The sequence below is a fragment of the Podarcis vaucheri genome, assembly GCF_965113315.1.
Source record: "Podarcis vaucheri genome assembly, chromosome: 2".
In the NCBI taxonomy this organism is placed as follows: domain Eukaryota; kingdom Metazoa; phylum Chordata; class Lepidosauria; order Squamata; family Lacertidae; genus Podarcis; species Podarcis vaucheri.
The window spans coordinates 9,264,613-9,286,096 of record NC_138760.1 but is presented as its reverse complement, the minus strand read 5'-3'; positions in this window follow the sequence as shown (position 1 = coordinate 9,286,096).

Below are 21,484 nucleotides of genomic sequence, written 5' to 3'. Positions count from 1 at the left end.
GAAATTGTGACCGCGCGGCTTAGGGATTTTTTCAAAAAAAGTTGTTCTGACGTCGAGGGCTAATTCTGTTTCCGATGATAAAAACCCATCTGTTTCCACCGAAAAACATTTCAGGGGATCACTTGCAACAGTTTGCCAACATTTTTTAGTGAATTGCAGAACGTCAGATTTTGAGAAGAAATTGTGACCACGCGGCTTAGGGATTTTTTCAAAAAAAGTTGTTCTGACGTCGAGGGCTCATTCTGTTTCCAATGATAAACACCCATCTGTTTCCACTGAAAAACATTTCAGGAGATCACTTGCAACACTTTGCCAGCATTTTTCAGTGAATTGCAGAACGTCAGATTTTTAGCAGAAATTGTGACCGCACAGCTTAGGGATTTTTTCAAAAACAGTTGTTCAGACGTCAAGGGCTAATTCTGTTTCCGATGATAAAAACCCATCTGTTTCCACCGAAAAACATTTCAGGTGATCACTTGCAACAGTTTGCCAACATTTTTGAGTGAATTGCAGAACGTCAGATTTTGAGAAGAAATTGTGACCGCGCGGCTTAGGGATTTTTTCAAAAAAAGTTGTTCAGACGGCATGGGCTAATTCTGTTTCTGATGATAAAAACCCATCTGTTTCCACCTAAAAATATTTCAGCGGATCACTTGTAACAGTTTGCCAACATTTTTGAGTGAATTGCAGAACGTCAGATTTTTGCTGAAATTGTGACCGCGCGGCTTAGGGATTTTTTCAAAAAAAGTTGTTCAAACGTCGAGGGCTAATTCTGTTTCCGATGATAAAAACCCATCTGTTTCCACCGAAAAACATTTCAGGGGATCACTTGCAACAGTTTGCCAACATTTTTCAGTGAATTGCAGAACGTCAGATTTTGAGAAGAAATTGTGACCGTGCGGCTTAGGGATTTTTTCAAAAAAAGTTGTTCAGACGTCAAGGGCTAATTCTGTTTCCGATGATAAAAACCCATCTGTTTCCACCGAAAAACATTTCAGGGGATCGTTTGCAATAATTTGCCAACATTTTTGAGTGAATTGCAGAACGTCAGATTGTGGGAAGAAATTGTGACCGCGAGGCTTAGGGATTTTTTCAAAAAAAGTTGTTCAGACGTCGAGGGCTAATTCTGTTTCCGATGATAAAAACCCATCTGTTTCCAACGAAAAACATTTCAGGGGATCACTTGCAACAGTTAGTCAACATTTTTGAGTGAATTGCAGAACGTCAGATTTTGAGAAGAAATTGTGACCGCGCGGCTTAGGGATTTTTTCAAAAAAAGTTGTTCAGACGTCGAGGGATAATTCTGTTTCCAATGATAAAAACCCATCTGTTTCCACCAAAAAACATTTCAGGGGATCACTTGCAACAGTTTGCCAACATTTTTCTGTAAATTGCAGAACGTCAGATTTTTTGCAGAAACTGTCACCGCGCGGCTTAGGGATTTTTTCAAAAAAAGTTGTTCAGACGTCGAGGTCTAATTCTGTTTCCGATGATAAAAACCCATCTGTTTCCACCGAAAAACATTTCAGGGGATCACTTGCAACAGTTAGTCAACATTTTTGAGTGAATTGCAGAATGTCAGATTTTGAGAAGAAATTGTGACCGCGCGGCTTAGGGATTTTTTCAAAAAAAGTTGTTCAGACGTCGAGGGATAATTCTGTTTCCAATGATAAAAACCCATCTGTTTCCACCAAAAAAACATTTCAGGGGATCACTTGCAACAGTTTGCCAACATTTTTCAGTGAATTGCAGAACGTCAGATTTTTAGCAGAAATTGTGACCGCGCGGCTTAGGGATTTTTTCAAAAAAAGTTGTTCAGACGTCGAGGGCTAATTCTGTTTCCGATGATAAAAACCCATCTGTTTCCAACGAAAAACATTTCAGGGGATCACTTGCAACAGTTGGGCACCATTTTTGAGTAAATTGCAGAACGTCATATTTTTGCTGAAATTGTGACCGCGCGGCTTAGGGATTTTTTCAAAAAAAGTTGTTCAGACGTTGAGGGCTAATTCTGTTTCCGGTGATAAAAACCCATCTGTTTCCACTGAAAAACATTTCAGGGGATCACTTGCAACAGTTTGCCAACATTTTTGAGTGAATTGCAGAACGTCAGATTTTGAGAAGAAATTGTGACCGCGCGGCTTAGGGATTTTTTCAAAAAAAGTTGTTCAGACGTCGAGGGCTAATTCTATTTCCGATGATAAAAACCCATCTGTTTCCACCGAAAAATGTTTCAGGGGATCACTTGCAACAGTTTGCCAACATTTTTGAGTGAATTGCAGAACGTCAGATTTTGAGAAGAAATTGTGACCGCGCGGCTTAGGGATTTTTTCAAAAAAAGTTGTTCAGACGTCGCGGGCTAATTCTGTTTCCGATGATAAAAACCCATCTGTTTCCACCGAAAAACATTTCAGGGGATCACTTGCAACAGTTTGCCAACATTTTTCAGTGATTTGCAGAACGTCAGATTTTTAACAGAAATTGTGACCGCGCGGCTTAGGGATTTTTCCAAAAAACTTGTTCAGACGTCAAGGGCTAATTCTGTTTCCGATGATAAAAACCCATCTGTTTCCACCGAAAAACATTTCAGGGGATCGTTTGCAACAGTTGGGCACCATTTTTGAGTAAATTGCAGAACGTCATAATTTTGCTGAAATTGTGACCGCGCGGCTTAGGGATTTTTTCAAAAAAAGTTGTTCTGACGTCGAGGGCTAATTCTGTTTCCGATGATAAAAACCCATCTGTTTCCACCGAAAAACATTTCAGGGGATCACTTGCAACAGTTTGCCAACATTTTTGAGTGAATTGCAGAACGTCAGATTTTGAGAAGAAATTGTGACCGCGCGGCTTAGGGATTTTTTCAAAAAAAGTTGTTCTGACGTCAAGGGCTAATTCTGTTTCCGATGATAAAAACCCATCTGTTTCCACCGAAAAACATTTCAGGGGATCACTTGCAACACTTTGCCATCATTTTTCAGTGAATTGCAGAACGTCAGATTTTTAGCAGAAATTGTGACCGCGCGGCTTAGGGATTTTTTCAAAAAAAGTTGTTCAGACGTCAAGGGCTAATTCTGTTTCCGATGATAAAAACCCATCTCTTTCCACCGAAAAACATTTCAGGGGATCACTTGCAACAGTTTGCCAACATTTTTGAGTGAATTGCAGAACGTCAGATTTTGAGAAGAAATTGTGACCGCGCGGCTTAGGGATTTTTTCAAAAAAAGTTGTTCAGACGTCGAGGGCTAATTCTATTTCCGATGATAAAAACCCATCTGTTTCCACCGAAAAATGTTTCAGGGGATCACTTGCAACAGTTTGCCAACATTTTTGAGTGAATTGCAGAACGTCAGATTTTGAGAAGAAATTGTGACCGCGCGGCTTAGGGATTTTTTCAAAAAAAGTTGTTCAGACGTCGCGGGCTAATTCTGTTTCCGATGATAAAAACCCATCTGTTTCCACCGAAAAACATTTCAGGGGATCACTTGCAACAGTTTGCCAACATTTTTCAGTGATTTGCAGAACGTCAGATTTTTAACAGAAATTGTGACCGCGCGGCTTAGGGATTTTTCCAAAAAACTTGTTCAGACGTCAAGGGCTAATTCTGTTTCCGATGATAAAAACCCATCTGTTTCCACCGAAAAACATTTCAGGGGATCGTTTGCAACAGTTGGGCACCATTTTTGAGTAAATTGCAGAACGTCATAATTTTGCTGAAATTGTGACCGCGCGGCTTAGGGATTTTTTCAAAAAAAGTTGTTCTGACGTCGAGGGCTAATTCTGTTTCCGATGATAAAAACCCATCTGTTTCCACCGAAAAACATTTCAGGGGATCACTTGCAACAGTTTGCCAACATTTTTGAGTGAATTGCAGAACGTCAGATTTTGAGAAGAAATTGTGACCGCGCGGCTTAGGGATTTTTTCAAAAAAAGTTGTTCTGACGTCAAGGGCTAATTCTGTTTCCGATGATAAAAACCCATCTGTTTCCACCGAAAAACATTTCAGGGGATCACTTGCAACACTTTGCCATCATTTTTCAGTGAATTGCAGAACGTCAGATTTTTAGCAGAAATTGTGACCGCGCGGCTTAGGGATTTTTTCAAAAAAAGTTGTTCAGACGTCAAGGGCTAATTCTGTTTCCGATGATAAAAACCCATCTGTTTCCACCGAAAAACATTTCAGGTGATCACTTGCAACAGTTTGCCAACATTTTTGAGTGAATTGCAGAACGTCAGATTTTGAGAAGAAATTGTGACCGCGCGGCTTAGGGATTTTTTCAAAAAAAGTTGTTCTGACGTCGAGGGCTAATTCTGTTTCCAATGATAAACACCCATCTGTTTCCACCGAAAAACATTTCAGGGGATCACTTGCAACAGTTTGCCAACCTTTTTGAGTTAATTGCAGAACGTCAGATTTTGAGAAGAAATTGTGACCGCACAGCTTAGGGATTTTTTCAAAAACAGTTGTTCAGACGTCAAGGGCTAATTCTGTTTCCGATGATAAAAACCCATCTGTCTCCAACGAAAAACATTTCAGGGGATCACTTGCAACAGTTTGCCAACATTTTTGAGTGAATTGCAGAACGTCAGATTTTGAGAAGAAATTGTGACCGCGCGGCTTAGGGATTTTTTCAAAAAAAGTTGTTCAGACGTCATGGGCTAATTCTGTTTCTGATGATAAAAACCCATCTGTTTCCACCGAAAAACATTTCAGGGGATCACTTGCAACAGTTTGCCAACATTTTTGAGTGAATTGCAGAACGTCAGATTTTTGCTGAAATTGTGACCGCGCGGTTTAGGCATTTTTTCAAAAAAAGTTGTTAAGACGTCGAGGGCTGATTCTCTTCCCGATGATAAAAACCCATCTGTTTCCACCGAAAAACATTTCAGGGGATCACTTGCAACAGTTGGGCACCATTTTTGAGTAAATTGCAGAACGTCATATTTTTAACAGAAATTGTGACCGCGCGGCTTAGGGATTTTTTCAAAAAAAGTTGTTCAGACGTCAAGGGCTAATTCTGTTTCCGATGATAAAAACCCATCTGTTTCCACCGAAAAACATTTCAGGGGATCACTTGCAACAGTTTGCCAACATTTTTCAGTGAATTGCAGAACGTCAGATTTTTAACAGAAATTGTGACCGCGCGGCTTAGGGATTTTTTCAAAAAAAGTTGTTCAGACGTCAAGGGCTAATTCTGTTTCCGATGATAAAAACCCATCTGTTTCCACCGAAAAACATTTCAGGGGATCGTTTGCAACAGTTGGGCACCATTTTTGAGTAAATTGCAGAACGTCATATTTTTGCTGAAATTGTGACCGCGCGGCTTAGGGATTTTTTCAAAAAAAGTTGTTCAGACGTTGAGGGCTAATTCTGTTTCCGGTGATAAAAACCCATCTGTTTCCACTGAAAAACATTTCAGGGGATCACTTGCAACAGTTTGCCAACATTTTTGAGTGAATTGCAGAACGTCAGATTTTGAGAAGAAATTGTGACCGCGCGGCTTAGGGATTTTTTCAAAAAAAGTTGTTCAGACGTCGAGGGCTAATTCTATTTCCGATGATAAAAACCCATCTGTTTCCACCGAAAAATGTTTCAGGGGATCACTTGCAACAGTTTGCCAACATTTTTGAGTGAATTGCAGAACGTCAGATTTTGAGAAGAAATTGTGACCGCGCGGCTTAGGGATTTTTTCAAAAAAAGTTGTTCAGACGTCGCGGGCTAATTCTGTTTCCGATGATAAAAACCCATCTGTTTCCACCGAAAAACATTTCAGGGGATCACTTGCAACAGTTTGCCAACATTTTTCAGTGATTTGCAGAACGTCAGATTTTTAACAGAAATTGTGACCGCGCGGCTTAGGGATTTTTTCAAAAAAAGTTGTTCAGACGTCAAGGGCTAATTCTGTTTCCGATGATAAAAACCCATCTGTTTCCACCGAAAAACATTTCAGGGGATCGTTTGCAACAGTTGGGCACCATTTTTGAGTAAATTGCAGAACGTCATATTTTTGCTGAAATTGTGACCGCGCGGCTTAGGGATTTTTTCAAAAAAAAGTTGTTCAGACGTTGAGGGCTAATTCTGTTTCCGGTGATAAAAACCCATCTGTTTCCACTGAAAAACATTTCAGGGGATCACTTGCAACAGTTTGCCAACATTTTTGAGTGAATTGCAGAACGTCAGATTTTGAGAAGAAATTGTGACCGCGCGGCTTAGGGATTTTTTCAAAAAAAGTTGTTCAGACGTCGAGGGCTAATTCTTTTTCCGATGATAAAAACCTATCTGTTTCCACCGAAAAACATTTCAGGGGATCACTTGCAACAGTTTGCCAACATTTTTGAGTGAATTGCAGAACGTCAGATTTTTAGCAGAAATTGTGACCGCGCGGCTTAGGGATTTTTTCAAAAAAAGTTGTTCTGACGTCGAGGGCTAATTCTGTTTCCGATGATAAAAACCCATCTGTTTCCACCGAAAAACATTTCAGGGGATCACTTGCAACAGTTTGCCAACATTTTTGAGTGAATTGCAGAACGTCAGATTTTGAGAAGAAATTGTGACCACGCGGCTTAGGGATTTTTTCAAAAAAAGTTGTTCTGACGTCAAGGGCTAATTCTGTTTCCGATGATAAAAACCCATCTGTTTCCACCGAAAAACATTTCAGGAGATCACTTGCAACACTTTGCCAGCATTTTTCAGTGAATTGCAGAACGTCAGATTTTTAGCAGAAATTGTGACCGCGCGGCTTAGGGATTTTTTCAAAAAAAGTTGTTCAGACGTCGAGGTCTAATTCTGTTTCCGATGATAAAAACCCATCTGTTTCCACCGAAAAACATTTCAGGTGATCACTTGCAACAGTTTGCCAACATTTTTGAGTGAATTGCAGAACGTCAGATTTTGAGAAGAAATTGTGACCGCGCGGCTTAGGGATTTTTTCAAAAAAAGTTGTTCTGACGTCGAGGGCTCATTCTGTTTCCAATGATAAACACCCATCTGTTTCCACTGAAAAACATTTCAGGGGATCACTTGCAACAGTTTGCCAACCTTTTTGAGTTAATTGCAGAACGTCAGATTTTGAGAAGAAATTGTGACCGCACAGCTTAGGGATTTTTTCAAAAACAGTTGTTCAGACGTCAAGGGCTAATTCTGTTTCCGATGATAAAAACCCATCTGTCTCCAACGAAAAACATTTCAGGGGATCACTTGCAACAGTTTGCCAACATTTTTGAGTGAATTGCAGAACGTCAGATTTTGAGAAGAAATTGTGACCGCGCGGCTTAGGGATTTTTTCAAAAAAAGTTGTTCAGACGTCATGGGCTAATTCTGTTTCTGATGATAAAAACCCATCTGTTTCCACCTAAAAATATTTCAGCGGATCACTTGCAACAGTTTGCCAACATTTTTGAGTGAATTGCAGAACGTCAGATTTTTGCTGAAATTGTGACCGCGCGGCTTAGGGATTTTTTCAAAAAAAGTTGTTCAAACGTCGAGGGCTAATTCTGTTTCCGATGATAAAAACCCATCTGTTTCCACCGAAAAACATTTCAGGGGATCACTTGCAACAGTTTGCCAACATTTTTCAGTGAATTGCAGAACGTCAGATTTTGAGAAGAAATTGTGACCGCGCGGCTTAGGGATTTTTTCAAAAAAAGTTGTTCAGACGTCAAGGGCTAATTCTGTTTCCGATGATAAAAACCCATCTGTTTCCACCGAAAAACATTTCAGGGGATCGTTTGCAATAATTTGCCAACATTTTTGAGTGAATTGCAGAACGTCAGATTGTGGGAAGAAATTGTGACCGCGAGGCTTAGGGATTTTTTCAAAAAAAGTTGTTCAGACGTCGAGGGCTAATTCTGTTTCCGATGATAAAAACCCATCTGTTTCCAACGAAAAACATTTCAGGGGATCACTTGCAACAGTTAGTCAACATTTTTGAGTGAATTGCAGAACGTCAGATTTTGAGAAGAAATTGTGACCGCGCGGCTTAGGGATTTTTTCAAAAAAAGTTGTTCAGACGTCAAGGGCTATTTCTGTTCCCGATGATAAAAACCCATCTGTTTCCACCGAAAAACATTTCAGGGAATCACTTGCAACAGTTTGCCAACATTTTTCTGTGAATTGCAGAACGTCAGATTTTTTGCAGAAATTGTCACCGCGCGGCTTAGGGATTTTTTCAAAAAAAGTTGTTAAGACGTCGAGGGCTAATTCTGTTTCCGATGATAAAAACCCATCTGTTTCCACCGAAAAACATTTCAGGGGATCACTTGCAACAGTTAGTCAACATTTTTGAGTGAATTGCAGAATGTCAGATTTTGAGAAGAAATTGTGACCGCGCGGCTTAGGGATTTTTTCAAAAAAAGTTGTTCAGACGTCGAGGGATAATTCTGTTTCCAATGATAAAAACCCATCTGTTTCCACCAAAAAACATTTCAGGGGATCACTTGCAACAGTTTGCCAACATTTTTCAGTGAATTGCAGAACGTCAGATTTTTAGCAGAAATTGTGACCGCGCGGCTTAGGGATTTTTTCAAAAAAAGTTGTTCAGACGTCGAGGGCTAATTCTGTTTCCGATGATAAAAACCCATCTGTTTCCAACGGAAAACATTTCAGGGGATCACTTGCAACAGTTGGGCACCATTTTTGAGTAAATTGCAGAACGTCATATTTTTGCTGAAATTGTGACCGCGCGGCTTAGGGATTTTTTCAAAAAAAGTTGTTCAGACGTTGAGGGCTAATTCTGTTTCCGGTGATAAAAACCCATCTGTTTCCACTGAAAAACATTTCAGGGGATCACTTGCAACAGTTTGCCAACATTTTTGAGTGAATTGCAGAACGTCAGATTTTGAGAAGAAATTGTGACCGCGCGGCTTAGGGATTTTTTCAAAAAAAGTTGTTCAGACGTCGAGGGCTAATTCTATTTCCGATGATAAAAACCCATCTGTTTCCACCGAAAAATGTTTCAGGGGATCTCTTGCAACAGTTTGCCAACATTTTTGAGTGAATTGCAGAACGTCAGATTTTGAGAAGAAATTGTGACCGCGCGGCTTAGGGATTTTTTCAAAAAAAGTTGTTCAGACGTCGCGGGCTAATTCTGTTTCCGATGATAAAAACCCATCTGTTTCCACCGAAAAACATTTCAGGGGATCACTTGCAACAGTTTGCCAACATTTTTCAGTGATTTGCAGAACGTCAGATTTTTAACAGAAATTCTGACCGCGCGGCTTAGGGATTTTTCCAAAAAACTTGTTCAGACGTCAAGGGCTAATTCTGTTTCCGATGATAAAAACCCATCTGTTTCCACCGAAAAACATTTCAGGGGATCGTTTGCAACAGTTGGGCACCATTTTTGAGTAAATTGCAGAACGTCATATTTTTGCTGAAATTGTGACCGCGCGGCTTAGGGATTTTTTCAAAAAAAGTTGTTCTGACGTCGAGGGCTAATTCTGTTTCCGATGATAAAAACCCATCTGTTTCCACCGAAAAACATTTCAGGGGATCACTTGCAACAGTTTGCCAACATTTTTGAGTGAATTGCAGAACGTCAGATTTTGAGAAGAAATTGTGACCGCGCGGCTTAGGGATTTTTTCAAAAAAAGTTGTTCTGACGTCAAGGGCTAATTCTGTTTCCGATGATAAAAACCCATCTGTTTCCACCGAAAAACATTTCAGGGGATCACTTGCAACACTTTGCCATCATTTTTCAGTGTATTGCAGAACGTCAGATTTTTAGCAGAAATTGTGACCGTGCGGCTTAGGGATTTTTTCAAAAAAAGTTGTTCAGACGTCAAGGGCTAATTCTGTTTCCGATGATAAAAACCCATCTGTTTCCACCGAAAAACATTTCAGGTGATCACTTGCAACAGTTTGCCAACATTTTTGAGTGAATTGCAGAACGTCAGATTTTGAGAAGAAATTGTGACCGCGCGGCTTAGGGATTTTTTCAAAAAAAGTTGTTCTGACGTCGAGGGCTAATTCTGTTTCCAATGATAAACACCCATCTGTTTCCACCGAAAAACATTTCAGGGGATCACTTGCAACAGTTTGCCAACCTTTTTGAGTTAATTGCAGAACGTCAGATTTTGAGAAGAAATTGTGACCGCACAGCTTAGGGATTTTTTCAAAAACAGTTGTTCAGACGTCAAGGGCTAATTCTGTTTCCGATGATAAAAACCCATCTGTCTCCAACGAAAAACATTTCAGGGGATCACTTGCAACAGTTTGCCAACATTTTTGAGTGAATTGCAGAACGTCAGATTTTGAGAAGAAATTGTGACCGCGCGGCTTAGGGATTTTTTCAAAAAAAGTTGTTCAGACGTCATGGGCTAATTCTGTTTCTGATGATAAAAACCCATCTGTTTCCACCGAAAAACATTTCAGGGGATCACTTGCAACAGTTTGCCAACATTTTTGAGTGAATTGCAGAACGTCAGATTTTTGCTGAAATTGTGACCGCGCGGCTTAGGGATTTTTTCAAAAAAAGTTGTTAAGACGTCGAGGGCTGATTCTCTTCCCGATGATAAAAACCCATCTGTTTCCACCGAAAAACATTTCAGGGGATCACTTGCAACAGTTTGCCAACATTTTTCAATGAATTGCAGAACGTCAGATTTTGAGAAGAAATTGTGACCGCGCGGCTTAGGGATTTTTTCAAAAAAAGTTGTTCAGACGTCAAGGGCTAATTCTGTTTCCGATGATAAAAACCCATCTGTTTCCACCGAAAAACATTTCAGGGGATTGTTTGCAATAATTTGCCAACATTTTTGAGTGAATTGCAGAACGTCAGATTGTGAGAAGAAATTGTGACCGCGAGGCTTAGGGATTTTTTCAAAAAAAGTTGTTCAGACGTCGAGGGCTAATTCTGTTTCCGATGATAAAAACCCATCTGTTTCCACCGAAAAACATTTCAGGGGATCACTTGCAACAGTTTGTCAACATTTTTGAGTGAATTGCAGAACGTCAGATTGTGAGAAGAAATTGTGACCGCGAGGCTTAGGGATTTTTTCAAAAAAAGTTGTTAAGACGTCGAGGGCTGATTCTCTTCCCGATGATAAAAACCCATCTGTTTCCACCGAAAAACATTTCAGGGGATCACTTGCAACAGTTTGCCAACATTTTTCAATGAATTGCAGAACGTCAGATTTTGAGAAGAAATTGTGACCGCGCGGCTTAGGGATTTTTTCAAAAAAAGTTGTTCAGACGTCAAGGGCTAATTCTGTTTCCGATGATAAAAACCCATCTGTTTCCACCGAAAAACATTTCAGGGGATTGTTTGCAATAATTTGCCAACATTTTTGAGTGAATTGCAGAACGTCAGATTGTGAGAAGAAATTGTGACCGCGAGGCTTAGGGATTTTTTCAAAAAAAGTTGTTCAGACGTCGAGGGCTAATTCTGTTTCCGATGATAAAAACCCATCTGTTTCCACCGAAAAACATTTCAGGGGATCACTTGCAACAGTTTGTCAACATTTTTGAGTGAATTGCAGAACGTCAGATTTTGAGAAGAAATTGTGACCACGCGGCTTAGGGATTTTTTCAAAAAAAAGTTGTTCAGACGTCGAGGGCTAATTCTGTTTCCGATGATAAAAACCCATCTGTTTCCACCGAAAAACATTTCAGGGGATCACTTGCAACAGTTTGCCAACATTTTTCTGTGAATTGCAGAACGTCAGATTTTTAGCAGAAATTGTGACCGCGTGCCTTAGGGATTTTTTCAAAAAAAGTTGTTCAGACATCAAGGGCTAATTCTGTTTCTGATGATAAAAACCCATCTGTTTCCACCGAAAAACATTTCAGGGGATCACTTGCAACAGTTTGCCAACATTTTTGAGTGAATTGCAGAACGTCAGATTTTTGCTGAAATTGTGACCGCGCGGCTTAGGGATTTTTTCAAAAAAAGTTGTTAAGACGTCGAGGGCTGATTCTCTTCCCGATGATAAAAACCCATCTGTTTCCACCGAAAAACATTTCAGGGGATCACTTGCAACAGTTTGCCAACATTTTTCAGTGAATTGCAGAACGTCAGATTTTGAGAAGAAATTGTGACCGCGCGGCTTAGGGATTTTTTCAAAAAAAGTTGTTCAGACGTCAAGGGCTAATTCTGTTTCCGATGATAAAAACCCATCTGTTTCCACCGAAAAACATTTCAGGGGATTGTTTGCAATAATTTGCCAACATTTTTGAGTGAATTGCAGAACGTCAGATTGTGAGAAGAAATTGTGACCGCGAGGCTTAGGGATTTTTTCAAAAAAAGTTGTTCAGACGTCGAGGGCTAATTCTGTTTCCGATGATAAAAACCCATCTGTTTCCACCGAAAAACATTTCAGGGGATCACTTGCAACAGTTAGTCAACATTTTTGAGTGAATTGCAGAACGTCAGATTTTGAGAAGAAATTGTGACCGCGCGGCTTAGGGATTTTTTCAAAAAAAGTTGTTCAGACGTCGAGGGATAATTCTGTTTCCAATGATAAAAACCCATCTGTTTCCACCAAAAAACATTTCAGGGGATCACTTGCAACAGTTTGCCAACATTTTTCTGTGAATTGCAGAACGTCAGATTTTTTGCAGAAATTGTCACCGGCTTAGGGATTTTTTCAAAAAAAGTTGTTCAGACGTCGAGGGCTAATTCTGTTTCTGATGATAAAAACCCATCTGTTTCCAACGAAAAACATTTCAGGGGATCACTTGCAACAGTTTGCCAACATTTTTCAGTGAATTGCAGAACGTCAGATTTTGAGAAGATATTGTGACCGCGCGGCTTAGGGTTTTTTTCAAAAAAAGTTGTTCAGACGTCAAGGGCTAATTCTGTTTCCGATGATAAAAACCCATCTGTTTCCACCGAAAAACATTTCAGGGGATCGTTTGCAATAATTTGCCAACATTTTTGAGTGAATTGCAGAACGTCAGATTGTGAGAAGAAATTGTGACCGCGAGGCTTAGGGATTTTTTCAAAAGAAGTTGTTCAGACGTCGAGGTCTAATTCTGTTTCCGATGATAAAAACCCATCTGTTTCCACCGAAAAACATTTCAGGGGATCACTTGCAACAGTTAGTCAACATTTTTGAGTGAATTGCAGAATGTCAGATTTTGAGAAGAAATTGTGACCGCGCGGTTTAGGGATTTTTTTCAAAAAAAGTTGTTCAGACGTCGAGGGATAATTCTGTTTCCAATGATAAAAACCCATCTGTTTCCACCAAAAAACATTTCAGGGGATCACTTGCAACAGTTTGCCAACATTTTTCAGTGAATTGCAGAACGTCAGATTTTTAGCAGAAATTGTGACCGCGCGGCTTAGGGATTTTTTCAAAAAAAGTTGTTCAGACGTCGAGGGATAATTCTGTTTCCGATGATAAAAACCCATCTGTTTCCACCGAAAAACATTTCAGGGGATCACTTGCAACAGTTTGTCAACATTTTGGAGTGAATTGCAGAACGTCAGATTTTGAGAAGAAATTGTGACCACGCGGCTTAGGGATTTTTTCAAAAAAGGTTGTTCAGACGTCGAGGGCTAATTCTGTTTCCGATGATAAAAACCCATCTGTTTCCACCGAAAAACATTTCAGGGGATCACTTGCAACAGTTTGCCAACATTTTTCTGTGAATTGCAGAACGTCAGATTTTTAGCAGAAATTGTGACCGCGCGCCTTAGGGATTTTTTCAAAAAAAGTTGTTCAGACGTCAAGGGCTAATTCTGTTTCTGATGATAAAAACCCATCTGTTTCCACCGAAAAACATTTCAGGGGATCACTTGCAACAGTTTGCCAACATTTTTGAGTGAATTGCAGAACGTCAGATTTTTCCTGAAATTGTGACCGCGCGGCTTAGGGATTTTTTCAAAAAAAGTTGTTCAGACGTCAAGGGCTAATTCTGTTTCTGATGATAAAAACCCATCTGTTTCCACCTAAAAATATTTGAGTGGATCACTTGAAACAGTTTGCCAACATTTTTGAGTGAATTGCAGAACGTCAGATTTTTGCTGAAATTGTGACCGCGCGGTTTAGGGATTTTTTCAAAAAAAGTTGTTAAGACGTCAAGGTCTAATTCTGTTTCCGATGATAAAAACCCATCTGTTTCCACCGAAAAACATTTCAGGGGATCACTTGCAACAGTTTGCCAACATTTTTCAGTGAATTGCAGAACGTCAGATTTAGAGAAGAAATTGTGACCGCGCGGCTTAGGGATTTTTTCAAAAAAAGTTGTTCAGACGTCAAGGGCTAATTCTGTTTCCGATGATAAAAACCCATCTGTTTCCACCGAAAAACATTTCAGGGGATTGTTTGCAATAATTTGCCAACATTTTTGAGTGAATTGCAGAACGTCAGATTGTGAGAAGAAATTGTGACCGCGAGGCTTAGGGATTTTTTCAAAAAAAGTTGTTCAGACGTCAAGGGCTAATTCTGTTTCCGATGATAAAAACCCATCTGTTTCCACCGAAAAACATTTCAGGGGATCACTTGCAACAGTTAGTCAACATTTTTGAGTGAATTGCAGAACGTCAGATTTTGAGAAGAAATTGTGACCGCGCGGCTTAGGGATTTTTTCAAAAAAAGTTGTTCAGACGTCGAGGGATAATTCTGTTTCCAATGATAAAAACCCATCTGTTTCCACCAAAAAACATTTCAGGGGATCACTTGCAACAGTTTCCCAACATTTTTCAGTGAATTGCAGAACGTCAGATTTTTAGCAGAAATTGTGACCGCGCGGCTTAGGGATTTTTTCAAAAAAAGTTGTTCAGACGTCGAGGGCTAATTCTGTTTCCGATGATAAAAACCCATCTGTTTCCAACGAAAAAGATTTCAGGGGATCACTTGCAACAGTTTGTCAACATTTTTGAGTGAATTGCAGAACGTCAGATTTTGAGAAGAAATTGTGACCACGCGGCTTAGGGATTTTTTCAAAAAAGGTTGTTCAGACGTCGAGGGCTAATTCTGTTTCCGATGATAAAAACCCATCTGTTTCCAACGAAAAACATTTCAGGGGATCACTTGCAACAGTTTGCCAACATTTTTCTGTGAATTGCAGAACGTCAGATTTTTAGCAGAAATTGTGACCGCGCGCCTTAGGGATTTTTTCAAAAAAAGTTGTTCAGACGTCAAGGGCTAATTCTGTTTCCGATGATAAAAACCCATCTGTTTCCACCGAAAAACATTTCAGGGGATCACTTGCAACAGTTTGCCAACATTTTTCTGTGAATTGCAGAACGTCAGATTTTTAGCAGAAATTGTGACCGCGCGCCTTAGGGATTTTTTCAAAAAAAGTTGTTCAGACGTCAAGGGCTAATTCTGTTTCTGATGATAAAAACCCATCTGTTTCCACCTAAAAATATTTGAGCGGATCACTTGAAACAGTTTGCCAACATTTTTGAGTGAATTGCAGAACGTCAGATTTTTGCTGAAATTGTGACCGCGCGGTTTAGGGATTTTTTCAAAAAAAGTTGTTAAGACGTCAAGGTCTAATTCTGTTTCCGATGATAAAAACCCATCTGTTTCCACGGAAAAAACATTTCAGGGGATCACTTGAAACTGTTTGCCAACATTTTTGAGTGAACTGCAGAACGTCAGATTTTGAGCAGAAATTGTGACCGCGCGGCTTAGGGATTTTTACAAAATAAATTGTTCGGACGTCAATGGCTAATTCTGTTTCCGATGATAAAAACCCATCTGTTTCCACCGAAAAACATTTCAGGGGATCACTTCCAACAGTTTGCCAACATTTTTGAGTGAATTGCAGAACGTCAGATTTTGAGAACAAATTGAGACCGCGCGGCTTAGGGATTTTTACAAAAAAAGTTGTTCGGACGTCAAGGGCTAATTCTGTTCGCGATGATAAAAACCCATCTGTTTCCACCGAAAAACATTTCAGGGGATCACTTGCAACAGTTTGCCAACATTTTTCTGTGAATTGCAGAACGTCAGATTTTTAGCAGAAATTCTGACCGCGCGCCTTAGGGATTTTTTCAAAAAAAGTTGTTCAGACGTCAAGGGCTAATTCTGTTTCCGATGCTAAAAACCCATCTGTTTCCACCGAAAAACATTTCAGGGGATCACTTGCAACAGTTTGCCAACATTTTTCTGTGAATTGCAGAACGTCAGATTTTTAGCAGAAATTGTGACCGCGCGCCTTAGGGATTTTTTCAAAAAAAGTTGTTCAGACGTCAAGGGCTAATTCTGTTTCTGATGATAAAAACCCATCTGTTTCCACCGAAAAACATTTCAGGGGATCACTTGCAACAGTTTGCCAACATTTTTCAGTGAATTGCAGAACGTCAGATTTTGAGAAGAAATTGTGACCGCGCGGCTTAGGGATTTTTTCAAAAAAAGTTGTTCAGACGTCAAGGGCTAATTCTGTTTCTGATGATAAAAACCCATCTGTTTCCACCTAAAAATATTTGAGCGGATCACTTGAAACAGTTTGCCAACATTTTTGAGTGAATTGCAGAACGTCAGATTTTTGCTGAAATTGTGACCGCGCGGTTTAGGGATTTTTTCAAAAAAAGTTGTTAAGACGTCAAGGTCTAATTCTGTTTCCGATGATAAAAACCCATCTGTTTCCACGGAAAAAACATTTCAGCGGATCACTTGAAACTGTTTGCCAACATTTTTGAGTGAACTGCAGAACGTCAGATTTTGAGCAGAAATTGTGACCGCGCGGCTTTGGGATTTTTACAAAATAAATTGTTCGGACGTCAATGGCTAATTCTGTTTCCGATGATAAAAACCCATCTGTTTCCACCGAAAAACATTTCAGGGGATCACTTCCAACAGTTTGCCAACATTTTTGAGTGAATTGCAGAACGTCAGATTTTGAGAACAAATTGAGACCGCGCGGCTTAGGGATTTTTACAAAAAAAGTTGTTCGGACGTCAAGGGCTAATTCTGTTCCCGATGATAAAAACCCATCTGTTTCCACCGAAAAACATTTCAGGGGATCACTTGCAACAGTTTGCCAACATTTTTGAGTGAATTGCAGAACGTCAGATTTTGAGAACAAATTGTGACCGCGCGGTTTAGGGATTTTTTCAAAAAAAGTTGTTCAGACGTCGAGGGCTAATTCTGTTTCAGATGATAAAAACCCATCTGTTTCCATCGAAAAACATTTCAGGGGATCACTTGCAACAGTTTGCCAACATTTTTGAGTGAATTGCAGAACGTCAGATGTTGAGAACAAATTGTGACCGCGCGGCTTAGGGATTTTTTCAAAAAAAGTTGTTCAGAGGTCAAGGGCTGATTCTGTTTCCGATGATAAAAACCCATCTGTTTCCACCGAAAAACATTTCAGGGGATCACTTGCAACAGTTTGCCAACATTTTTCAGTGAATTGCAGAACGTCAGATTTTTGCTGAAATTGTGACCGCGCGGCTTAGGGATTTTTTCAAAAAAAGGTGTTAAGACGTCGAGGGCTGATTCTGTTCCCGATGATAAAAACCCATCTGTTTCCACCGAAAAAATATTTCAGCGGATCACTTGAAACTGTTTGCCAACATTTTTGAGTGAATTGCAGAACGTCAGATTTTTGCTGAAATTGTGAAAGCGCGGGTTAGGGATTTTTTCAAAAAAAGTGGTTCAGACGTCAAGGTCTAATTCTGTTTCCGATGATAAAAACCCATCTGTTTCCACCTAAAAATATTTGAGCGGATCACTTGAAACAGTTTGCCAACATTTTTGAGTGAATTGCAGAACGTCAGATTTTTGCTGAAATTGTGACCGCGCGGTTTAGGGATTTTTTCAAAAAAAGTTGTTAAGACGTCAAGGTCTAATTCTGTTTCCGATGATAAAAACCCATCTGTTTCCACGGAAAAAACATTTCAGGGGATCACTTGAAACTGTTTGCCAACATTTTTGAGTGAACTGCAGAACGTCAGATTTTGAGAAGAAATTGTGACCACGCGGCTTAGGGATTTTTTCAAAAAAAGTTGTTCAGACGTCGAGGGCTAATTCTGTTTCCGATGATAAAAACCCATCTGTTTCCACCGAAAAACATTTCAGGGGATCACTTGCAACAGTTTGCCAACATTTTTGAGTGAATTGCAGAATGTCAGATTTTGAGAAGAAATTGTGACCGCGCGGCTTAGGGATTTTTTCAAAAAAAGTTGTTCAGACGTCGAGGGATAATTTTGTTTCCAATGATAAAAACCCATCTATTTCCACCAAAAAACATTTCAGGGGATCACTTGCAACAGTTTGCCAACATTTTTCAGTGAATTGCAGAACGTCAGATTTTTAGCAGAAATTGTGACCGCGCGGCTTAGGGATTTTTTCAAAAAAAGTTGTTCAGACGTCGAGGGCTAATTCTGTTTCCGATGATAAAAACCCATCTGTTTCCAACGAAAAACATTTCAGGGGATCACTTGCAACAGTTTGTCAACATTTTTGAGTGAATTGCAGAACGTCAGATTTTGAGAAGAAATTGTGACCACGCGGCTTAGGGATTTTTTCAAAAAAAGTTGTTCAGACGTCGAGGGCTAATTCTGTTTCCGATGATAAAAACCCATCTGTTTCCACCGAAAAACATTTCAGGGGATCACTTGCAACAGTTTGCCAACATTTTAATGTGAATTGCAGAACGTCAGATTTTTAGCAGAAATTGTGACCGCGAGCCTTAGGGATTTTTTCAAAAAAAGTTGTTCAGACGTCAAGGGCTAATTCTGTTTCTGATGATAAAAACCCATCTGTTTCCACCGAAAAACATTTCAGGGGATCACTTGCAACAGTTTGCCAACATTTTTGAGTGAATTGCAGAACGTCAGATTTTTGCTGAAATTGTGACCGCGCGGCTTAGGGATTTTTTCAAAAAAAGTTGTTCAGACGTCAAGGGCTAATTCTGTTTCTGATGATAAAAACCCATCTGTTTCCACCTAAAAATATTTCAGCGGATCACTTGAAACAGTTTGCCAACATTTTTGAGTGAATTGCAGAACGTCAGATTTTTGCTGAAATTGTGACCGCGCGGTTTAGGGATTTTTTCAAAAAAAGGTGTTAAGACGTCGAGGGCTGATTCTGTTCCCGATGATAAAAACCCATCTGTTTCCACCGAAAAAATATTTCAGCGGATCACTTGAAACTGTTTGCCAACATTTTTGAGTGAATTGCAGAACGTCAGATTTTTGCTGAAATTGTGAAAGCGCGGGTTAGGGATTTTTTCAAAAAAAGTGGTTCAGACGTCAAGGTCTAATTCTGTTTCCGATGATAAAAACCCATCTGTTTCCACCTAAAAATATTTGAGCGGATCACTTGAAACAGTTTGCCAACATTTTTGAGTGAATTGCAGAACGTCAGATTTTTGCTGAAATTGTGACCGCGCGGTTTAGGGATTTTTTCAAAAAAAGTTGTTAAGACGTCAAGGTCTAATTCTGTTTCCGATGATAAAAACCCATCTGTTTCCACGGAAAAAACATTTCAGGGGATCACTTGAAACTGTTTGCCAACATTTTTGAGTGAACTGCAGAACGTCAGATTTTGAGAAGAAATTGTGACCACGCGGCTTAGGGATTTTTTCAAAAAAAGTTGTTCAGACGTCGAGGGCTAATTCTGTTTCCGATGATAAAAACCCATCTGTTTCCACCGAAAAACATTTCAGGGGATCACTTGCAACAGTTTGCCAACATTTTAATGTGAATTGCAGAACGTCAGATTTTTAGCAGAAATTGTGACCGCGAGCCTTAGGGATTTTTTCAAAAAAAGTTGTTCAGACGTCAAGGGCTAATTCTGTTTCTGATGATAAAAACCCATCTGTTTCCACCGAAAAACATTTCAGGGGATCACTTGCAACAGTTTGCCAACATTTTTGAGTGAATTGCAGAACGTCAGATTTTTGCTGAAATTGTGACCGCGCGGCTTAGGGATTTTTTCAAAAAAAGTTGTTCAGACGTCAAGGGCTAATTCTGTTTCTGATGATAAAAACCCATCTGTTTCCACCTAAAAATATTTCAGCGGATCACTTGAAACAGTTTGCCAACATTTTTGAGTGAATTGCAGAACGTCAGATTTTTGCTGAAATTGTGACCGCGCGGTTTAGGGATTTTTTCAAAAAAAGGTGTTAAGACGTCGAGGGCTGATTCTGTTCCCGATGATAAAAACCCATCTGTTTCCACCGAAAAAATATTTCAGCGGATCACTTGAAACTGTTTGCCAACATTTTTGAGTGAATTGCAGAACGTCAGATTTTTGCTGAAATTGTGAAAGCGCGGGTTAGGGATTTTTTCAAAAAAAGTGGTTCAGACGTCAAGGTCTAATTCTGTTTCCGATGATAAAAACCCATCTGTTTCCACCTAAAAATATTTGAGCGGATCACTTGAAACAGTTTGCCAACATTTTTGAGTGAATTGCAGAACGTCAGATTTTTGCTGAAATTGTGACCGCGCGGTTTAGGGATTTTTTCAAAAAAAGTTGTTAAGACGTCAAGGTCTAATTCTGTTTCCGATGATAAAAACCCATCTGTTTCCACGGAAAAAACATTTCAGGGGATCACTTGAAACTGTTTGCCAACATTTTTGAGTGAACTGCAGAACGTCAGATTTTGAGCAGAAATTGTGACCGCGCGGCTTAGGGATTTTTACAAAAAAAATTGTTCGGACGTCAAGGGCTAATTCTGTTTCCGATGATAAAAACCCATCTGTTTCCACCGAAAAACATTTCAGGGGATCACTTGCAACAGTTTGCCAACATTTTTGAGTGAATTGCAGAACGTCAGATGTTGAGAACAAATTGTGACCGCGCGGCTTAGGGATTTTTTAAAAAAAGTTGTTCTGACGTCGAGGGCTGATTCTGTTTCCGATGATAAAAACCCATCTCTTTCCACCGAAAAACATTTCAGGGGATCACTTGCAACAGTTTGCCAACATTTTTGAGTGAATTGCAGAACGTCAGATTTTGAGAACAAATTGTGACCGCGCGGCTTAGGGATTTTTTCAAAAAAAGTTGTTCAGACGTCGAGGGCTAATTCTGTTTCCGATGATAAAAACCCATCTGTTTCCATCGAAAAACATTTCAGGGGATCACTTGCAACAGTTTGCCAACATTTTTGAGTGAATTGCAGAACGTCAGATTTTGAGAAGAAATTGTGACCGCGAGGCTTAGGGATTTTTTCAAAAGAAGTTGTTCAGAGGTCGAGGTCTAATTCTGTTTCCGATGATAAAAACCCATCTGTTTCCACCGAAAAACATTTCAGGGCATCACTTGCAACAGTTTGTCAACATTTTTGAGTGAATTGCAGAACGTCAGATTTTGAGAAGAAATTGTGACCACGCGGCTTAGGGATTTTTTCAAAAAAAGTTGTTCAGACGTCGAGGGCTAATTCTGTTTCCGATGATAAAAACCCATCTGTTTCCACCGAAAAACATTTCAGGGGATCACTTGCAACAGTTTGCCAACATTTTAATGTGAATTGCAGAACGTCAGATTTTTAGCAGAAATTGTGACCGCGAGCCTTAGGGATTTTTTCAAAAAAAGTTGTTGAGACGTCAAGGGCTAATTCTGTTTCTGATGATAAAAACCCATC